This window comes from Mirounga leonina, unplaced genomic scaffold (genome assembly GCF_011800145.1).
Source record: "Mirounga leonina isolate KUSES-001 unplaced genomic scaffold, KU_Mleo_1.0 Mir_115, whole genome shotgun sequence".
NCBI lineage: Eukaryota > Metazoa > Chordata > Mammalia > Carnivora > Phocidae > Mirounga > Mirounga leonina.
The window spans coordinates 10,146,821-10,155,760 of NW_023270268.1; positions in this window are offsets into that span (position 1 = coordinate 10,146,821).

Consider the following 8,940-nt stretch of genomic DNA (forward strand, 5'->3'; position numbering starts at 1 on the left):
AGATCCAGCAAATCTGGATGGCCAAAATAAATTTGTTCAATTATCCATATGCCTCTAGTGATCTTTGAGTGGCCTATGAAGCAACAGACATGAAGTTTGTCCAAAGATGGGCCATTATAACAATTTTTCTGAAATTTATCTCAGGTTGTCCAGGTTCAGTTTGGAGTGCTTCAGGAAAATGTGGTTTTAGTTCTCATTGATTTCAAGTTAGGAGAATGGAAGAAAATTGGAAACCTTAGTTTGAAGAGTCATAGCCAGACATTTGAGAAAATTAGGATCCATTCCAAAGACAGCCAATCAGAACTAGAATCTAATATCCACAAAGGTGTTACTGAAACAATTTCTCTAAAATCACCCTCATTTCCAAAGAAAGCCAGATTAAGCTAATTTGTTTGTAAAATAAATCCAATTTTAACAAACTTGGCCTAATTATTTATGTAAGTACAGCAAGAAGAGTGATTGGTCAGGCGCCTGGGTGGCTCAGTTAGTTAAGCTTCTGTCTTCGGCTTGTCATGATCCCAGGATCCTGGGATTGAGTCCTGCATCGGGGTCCCTGCTCAGCGGGGAACCTGCTTCTCCCTCTGCCTGCCGCTCCCCCTGCTTGTGCTCTGTCAAATAAATAAATGAAATCTTAAAAAAAAAAAAAAAAAGAATAGTGATTGGTCATATAGGTTAGTTGGTTTTTGATCTGTTTTGCTGGAATTTCATAAGGAATTTCAGATTGAACTTTTAACAACCTCTTAAGGCTAAGAAACCAAGCCAAATACTTGTCACAGACTTCACCTGTGATACTGCTCTTCCTGAGATCCCCCAAATATCCTGAGGTTCCTGCACCCGCCAGAAAGTGACCTTCTTTACTCACCTGGTAAGGCTGCTGGGAACCCTGTAAGCAAGGTACGAGGCTGATTTTTCCATGGGGCTTCATTAGCTCCATAAAGGCAGTCTTACCCCTTAAAGCTGTCTAATCATATCTGAGTCTATGCAGGTCTCTCTCTCTTTTTTTTTAAGATTTTATTTATTTGACAGAGAGAGACACAGTGAGAGAGGGAACACAAACGGGGCTCGAGGACCCTGAGATCATGACCTGAGGCGAAGGCAGACGCTTAACCACTGAGCCACCCAGGTGCCCCAGTGCAGGTCTCTTTCAAATAGGACATTCTAGCCCAAAACTTGGTAATATAACCAGTGTTTCCAATTGTGTCCTGACATAAGGAGACCAGACTCTTATTGAACTTATGCAAATAAATACATTGCCATGAAAATATAATACTCACTGAGAGTTTCTGAATTCTGGAGGGAACAGGTAGGGAGAAAAGATAAAAGGTTTCATATTTGTTTACGAAGGAGTATTTTACCAGATTGCTGTAAGTGATAGCTTTAAATCTGGAAAAGCAAACATTAGAGAACAAGCAATGTTTCAAACAAGAGTCTGCTTGAATGCAGCCTTTCCATTAGTTTCAGAAATTCTAGCTTTCGGATCTTAAAGGTATCAGAGACCTGTATATGTCATTACAATGCAATTGACAAGGAAGTTCTGTGACCAACACTTCAATAATGGGAAGGACAAGTGACGACATTATGCCGGGATGCATCAAAACCTTAGGAATTTTATATAATTCCTGGAACACTCATTGCATTCACTCATGGGTGCTAAAGAGCGTTTTTTAGCACTTACTTGACAATGCTTCCCGTGTAATTTGACATGCCAAATAAACAAGTGTAAACAGTCAAGAAGGCTTCATTTAGAAGTTGAATTTTGAGAAATTTGTCTGAAACATCAGGTGTTGAAGTACATGCCTAAATAAGATTACAGATTACAAAACTTAATACTAAATTATGTATTTAGCCACGGTGGCAACAAGAGATTCTAAAGCCAAATGCAGAGGGTCACATAGTTGTTAACCAAACTTAGTTCTATTTGTTCATTGTTCATTCATGTAATCTCTACACCCAGTGTGGGGCTCAAACTCATGACCCCGAGATCAAGAGTCAGATGCTCTTCCAACTGAGCCAGCCAGGCACCCCTGAAACTTAGCTCTTTTAATAGAAGCTTTGTTTTTCTAGGCAGATTAAAAGATAAATTTTGTTTACAATTTAGACCAATTATCTAAGAAAAGTGTCATTTTAACAGAGAAAACCCAAATTCCAGTCTTATACCAATGTACATCTGATACTAAAACTCATTCATTCCAACAGGCTGACTTTTTAAAAAGGTGTGCAGTCTCATCTCTTTCTTGCCTAACTCCCATGTTGATATACTTATTGAGACAAGGACTTCCAGGATGCTGCATGGACCTGTGTTCTTGGGGAGGGTGCTGGGATGTGGACCAGTATCCCCATCAGGAACGAAGGACCCTAAGCTATAAGGACACTGCCATCAGGGATTGCCTTGACTGAAGATAGCTGCCTTGTCAAAGACATGCCCTCTTTGTGGGTAGCCACATCCAATGACTGTTCTAAAAACCCTAAATTTTGTCCCAATTTAGGTTCTTTTGAAACTTGTCAGAGAATCAGTTAGTCTTCTGTTGATTTTGTATCACTGCTCAATGTCTGCCTGATCCTGCTTATTCTCCCTTCTCTTCCCTAGGTGCTGATCACTTTTTTTTTTCTTTTTTAACATACTAGCTTCCATCATCTTCATCCTGACCATGCACAAAATTCCTTTCCAGAGATGCCTTCTCACAAACCTTCAACTTTCCTTTTTACATTCAGATTTTGTCCTAAGTTTCCCTCTTAAATAACCAGGCTCGCTTCCCTTGCTTACACAGTTTTCCCCTTATTTTCAATAGTCTTAACATTAAAATTTATACCTGTTTCTTTGTTCTTGGAATATCCATAAAACTTCACAAGGCATTAGACAAAGTTCTAAGGGCTTCTTTTTTTTCCTTTTCCTACAAATTTTACAATGGAGATAACAAGAACTTATTTAACTTTCAGTAAGCATGGGCAGAATAAGTTTTATATTTAATGCTGATAATTCTAAAGGCATGTCCATTTTAATTAAACCGACCTCAGCTTAGCTTTCATAGCAAATATTTTCCCAGATCATAAAACAGTTGTTTCTATCTTTGAATTAGAATGCCTAATTCTTATAAATGCTTACTTTTAATTAAATATAGCTTTTATGAATTTTAGCAATACCATCCAGAGGTAGAGAAAATAGCTCACATTTACAACATACATGGTCAAATACACAAACAGGATGCAAAGCAAATCTTAAAAGCTCAATTCCCAAATATCTCCCTTTTACAAAACAAATCTAATTGTAAGATGGTATTATAGCTTATGGACCCATTAATTGGTCATTCTTCTCCAGAGCCTAATGAATATTGTGGCCAAACAGTGTTGCAAAAAAGAAAAAAGATTGCCCAAATTTGGGGGATACAACCGAAGGGCAGCATGTAGGCATAAATTGTCATTTCCCATTTTCCAATTAGAACACAGCTAGTTTTATTCAAAGACACCAAAAGCTGAAGCAACAAACAAACCAAATGAAACCCAGAATACCTCTGTGAGCATTGGTACCTCCTCAAAAGTTGGGGTGTCACCAACTGAACCTATGGCTTCCTACTTTCTAGTTCCTCCCTAAAAGTCAGAGCTTCACCAACTGAATCAAACGGCTTCCTAATCAAACTTTTTTTAAGCAAACAAGAAAAAAGGCTAAGAGAACCCAAACCCCCTATCTGGAGGCAGCTGAATGGGAGGAAGAAATCAGCTCACCTGCTGTCACCCATCAAATGCTCACCAAGAGATGTCTGTCCAGACTGAATCCAAAAACTATTTTCTTGCCACAAGAGTTAAATTAAGCGCCAAGAACTGGCAGAGTCCAGCTGGGATGGGGCCACCGGGACAGTCCCAGAACAGAGAGCCTAGGCAACCGGCTAGAGTGGTTATCAGAATCCCGTTCTTGGCTGGGGGTCGACAAACCACCGACAAAAAGCTCCTGGCTGGCGCGCCATATTTGTAATTGAATCCAAGTTTCTCGCCTGAAGCACGGCAAAAACTATTACTGAGACGTGGAGTATGCAGCAAGGAAAGGGTTTATTCGGGAGGCAGCCAAACGAGGAGACAGAAGGGCAAACCTCCAATCTGCCTCCCTAAAGGAGAGTCAGGGATATTTCAAGGCGAATGAAAAAGGTCTTATTGGTCTGCAGCTGTGATTAGTCCTGTTAACCCTTTCCCCACCAGTTTCAGTATCTGCCCCTATTGCTGTAATTATGCATGTAAACTGTAGGGTTAAAGCCGAGACCAGTTAGCGGGCCGTTCCAGCAATCCAGGTGAGGGATAACGTGGCTCAGAGCAAGGTGGTGACAGCGGAAGTTGTAAAAAGTGGGTGGCTTCTAAATACTTTATGAAGTAAAGCCAACAAGATCTGCTGATGCTTTTGATGAAAGGCGTGAAGGCAAGAGAGGTCAAAGATTACTGCAAGGGTTTTCACCTGAGCAACTGGACGGATGGAGTAGCCATCAGCTGCGCTGGAATCCAGGCATTAGGTGGAGAAGGTTGGAGGGGGAAGGTCATCAGTCCAAGTTTGGATTTATGGAGATTGAGGTATCCATTAGGTATCCAAGGGAAAATGATTCCTAAATCTTTGCCTTTGGGTCTGATTTCTCACCTCTGACTAGAACATGAATGCCTGATGTCGGCGCCCGTGTGTCTCGTTCTGGCACGCCTGGTGCTCAGCACTGTGCTCGGACCACAATCATCTCAGTAAATAGCTTTTGAATGAAAGGATGAAAAAAATAAATGAACAACTTCAGAGGTTTCTCACATGGGCCTAAGTCCATCTTACGCAGATCCCAAGCCCACAATTTTTCTCCAGACAGTAGAGGAGAATAAGAATTTTATTCTGCATGCCGTGCCTCATGTTCATTGGAAACCCATCTTATGACTTCATTCATTGTAGCTGAAATCTTTCTCCCTTGATGTGGAGAAATCCCTCACAGAGACAGGAGCTTCCTCTCTCCTGAGAGAAATTTACCCCAGCCCGAATTCAGCTGGACACTGGGTCAGATAGCTCTGGTAAGGCTGAGAGGACTGTGGGTACTCCACCTCTCTTCTCCCTTTAAATGTGGGTATGTTTTTGTGTTGTCCTTCCTCCTCTCAGAACACCTTATTTTGGGGCTTCCCTCTCTGTTCAAGTTCAAGTCCAAGTAATTACGGACCCCCTGCTGGTCACTCCTGATGGGGACCTCGGCCAGATTCAACCCCTCCCCGTGGTCCAGCACAGAACAGGAGGAGTTAATTTGGATCCTGTATACGTTCACTCCAATTCAGCCACAGTTAGAGCCCCTGCATAGGTCTGACTTGGCGGTGAGCTGCCTGTCCTTCACCCTGGCTTCTGGTGCCACCCCCTGCAAGGAGACTTCCTTGACCCCTAGTTTGGGCTTATGAGTTCTCATTATGCAAGGAGAGACACAGAAGGGGAAGGGGAAGAGAAAAAACTCCTATATCTCCTCCTTTATGTTAAAGATACAAGAATACATGCACTCGATGGAAAATGAACATGTTTACTTATTTGGAATTGTTTTCCCTTTCAATTTTCCTCCACTCAAATCTGGGAAGCATAAGGTGCTTGCTAATTAGAGGTAACCATAGTTACCAAGTTGTCTTCACAATATATCTGAGAGTTTGTTTTTCTTGGTTTTAATTCTACAAAAAGCATTTCGCCTGCCAGTGGTTCTTCTTCTCTCTTCAGTTTCATCGGGTGATTTTCCAAACCCAAGAGACTTTTAGCAGCCATATTAACGATTCAAAATGAAAATAATAAAAGAAACCACCCATTCTCAGAAAACAGTCCCATACCCTGAATTCTCTGGTTTTAAAATCTCAGCTGACTAGGTGGGATAACCAGCAGGTTGGCAAGGAGAAATGGGCATGATTCCGCAGATTTCAACATGGGCACAACGGTTTCTTTGCCCAGAAGCTTGGCACCCAGAGGAGTGTGTGTTTTTTTAATTGTCCGCTTGAGGGCGCTGTTGTCCTCTGTAAAGGTGAATCCAACCTCCTTTGTCCAGTTAGGTAAACTATTAAGCATGAAGAACCTTACTGACACAGGGGTTTCCAACTTGCCTCAGTGCTGGTTTGATGTCACTTAGAGACTGGCATCCTCGGGCAGCTGCCTGCCTGGCTGGTCCCTTAATTTAGCTGCCCTGCTTTCTCCCAGCCTCCACCTATTACCTGTCGCAGTTCCTGGTGCATTGCACCATGATTTTCTGAATCTCCCACCTGGCTGGGTTCTGTACCTACTACATCAACACAGTGCCTGGCACACAAGCACATTTCCGTGAATGTTGAGCCGGTGAAGGGTTCATAACCATCCACCCAAGTTGATACAAGAGAGCAGTTGAATCCCTTCCAAAATGGAACTTAGAGAAAGATCGAACCCATGGAAGTCATTCTGGCTGCAGTCCAGAGGTGTTTGGGAGGTAAGGCTTGAGCTACTGCCAAGTATGTCTGCTTCTATTTGCCCAGACCAGCACGTGAGCCGTGAAAAGGAAAAGGTAGAAAAGGGGCTAGTCTTGGAGCTTGGTTAGATGTAGCATTCCACGTGTCAGCAATACTAGTCCTCTCTTGAGATTTTCCAAACCAGAAGCCTCTTGGGAGTCATATTAAACAATTCAAAATTAAGATAATAAAAAGCCACCCCTTCTTCGGGAATAGTCTGATGCTAGTAATGACTGGGTTTTAAATCTTCAACACATCTTGAGGTGATATCACATCAAGATCCTACAGTTCCAGCAGGAAATGCCAGACTCTGGCAGGCTGAGAGAAGGCAGAGGGAAAGTCCTGAAGGCTTTGGTGATGCTTTTCTTAAGCTTAACACACTGGAGACTAGAAGCGGGGTCTAGGTCCCAGATAGCCCCAGGAGATGCCCTTTCATTCTGGCTTGAGGAATGAAAAAGGGAGCTCTTAATGCCCAAAGAGCAGGGGCATTCCCTAGTTTTATCTTTCTCCTCTTCCTCTGTTCTCTCATGCCACAGCCCCCAGGCAGACCCACAGTGCAGTGGTGACAGTCAGTAATGTGGTAGGGCCAAATCCCTAAGGAAGGGGAAACTTGCTCTTCACAGAGAGGAACTGTGATCCCAAGAGAGTGAGGCCAGCCCCCATGGCTTTTTTCTCTCTCTCTGTTCTCCTGCCCCTGGGACCTGAATATGGGTTCAGATGTGGAAGCATGTGGCAGAACAGGGTACCAGAGCCCTGACTTTCTGAGTGGAGGACCCAAAAGGGGAGCTCCAGGGAACTGAAAAGTACAGGGGAGATTGCAGAGAGGGAGGAGCTCAGGAAAATGACTCTGTATCATTGTTTATGAACTCCTGAGCCATGTATGTCTGGATCAGGTCCTAATTAGCATAATGAAGATTTTGACAACTAAAGTGATGCATAGAGCACCACCCAGGTCCCACAATGGTGCACGCCTGAAATGGAGCCAAAGACCAGTATAGCTTCATTGAAAGCTGAACTGTCATTGGAACCACAGCCCACAGCAGGGGGACTGGAACTTGCAGACTGAATCTAACCAGGTTGCACCTGCTAAAGCAAAAAATATCAACATTTTTTGGTAAGACTTAAACAACATCCAGAGTCTCATAATGTAACATTCAAATTGTCCAGGACACAATCCAAAGTTACTGAACATACAAAGAACCATAAAATTTTCAATCTTTCTCAGAAAAGACAATTAACAGATACCAAGGATGAGATTTCACAGATGTTGGAATTATCGAAGACTTTCAAGCCAGCTGTTCTAAAAGTGCTCAAGTAAACAATTGCAAACCTCCTTGAAACAATTGTTAAAATAGAAAATCTTCACAAGGAAATAGAAGATATCCATGGGAATTTTAGAACTGAAAAATACAAAACCATACTAAGAAACTCAGGGGATAGGACTCATTAGCAGAATGGAAATGACAGAGAATGAGTGAACCAGAAGATTGATAAATAGAAATTATCCATTGTAAACCACAGAGAGAAAAAAAAAAATGAACAGAGCCTCGGGGACATGTGGGACAACAAAAGGTTGAATGTTTGTTGCATCAAAATCCCAGGAGAAAAGAAAGAGTGTGATGCTGGAAAAATATTTGAAGAAATCATGATTGAAAACTTCCCCAAGTTTGGCAAAGGATATAAACTTATACATTCAAGAAGCTGAACAAATCCCAAACAGGATAAACTGAAAGAAATATGCACCCAAACACATCATAAACAAACTGCTGAGATCTTAAGACAAAGAAGATACCTTGAAAACAGCCAGAGAAAAATGACTCATTATCTGTAGGCGAGTGATGATTTAATACTGCAGGTTTCTCAGCAGAAACCATGGGTAGCCTTAAGAGTGATGAAGTATTTTGAATGTACAAAAGAAAAGAATTGTCAACCTGGAATTCTAAATCCAGTGAAAATATCCCTCAGGAAGGAAGGTGAAATAAAGATGTTCTCCAATGAAGGAAAACTAAGGGAATTCGTAGCAGCAGACCTGCTGTAGAAGAATGGATAAAGTTCTTTAGAAAGAAGGGTGATGTTCTGGTTCCACCCCAGCAGCTGTGTGCTCATGGCCCCCCTGCATCATCCCTACCCGGCTGAACCTAACGTAGCCAGCAGGTGTAAAGAATGGACTGCCCCCGTGACTCATGCTATCATTTTTCAACTTACAAAGTAAATGCAGAGACTTCAATATACAAAGTGACCTTCAGAGGCCAATGATGTTTCTGAAAACTGAGTAGAATAAAGGACTTGCACACTCAGGGGAGGCCGTACACCCACCTGGCTGGGGAAACTGCTGAATTTGATGATAACTGGCATCCAGGTCCCACAGAGAACTGTTGAGACCCAGTGAGAACAAAATGGTACCAGTGTGGCCCAGGGTCCCACTCTGAGGACAGAAGGTACCAGAAGACTCTAGACACTGGGCCTGAACCTGGGGGTGGGCACAGCCGCTGG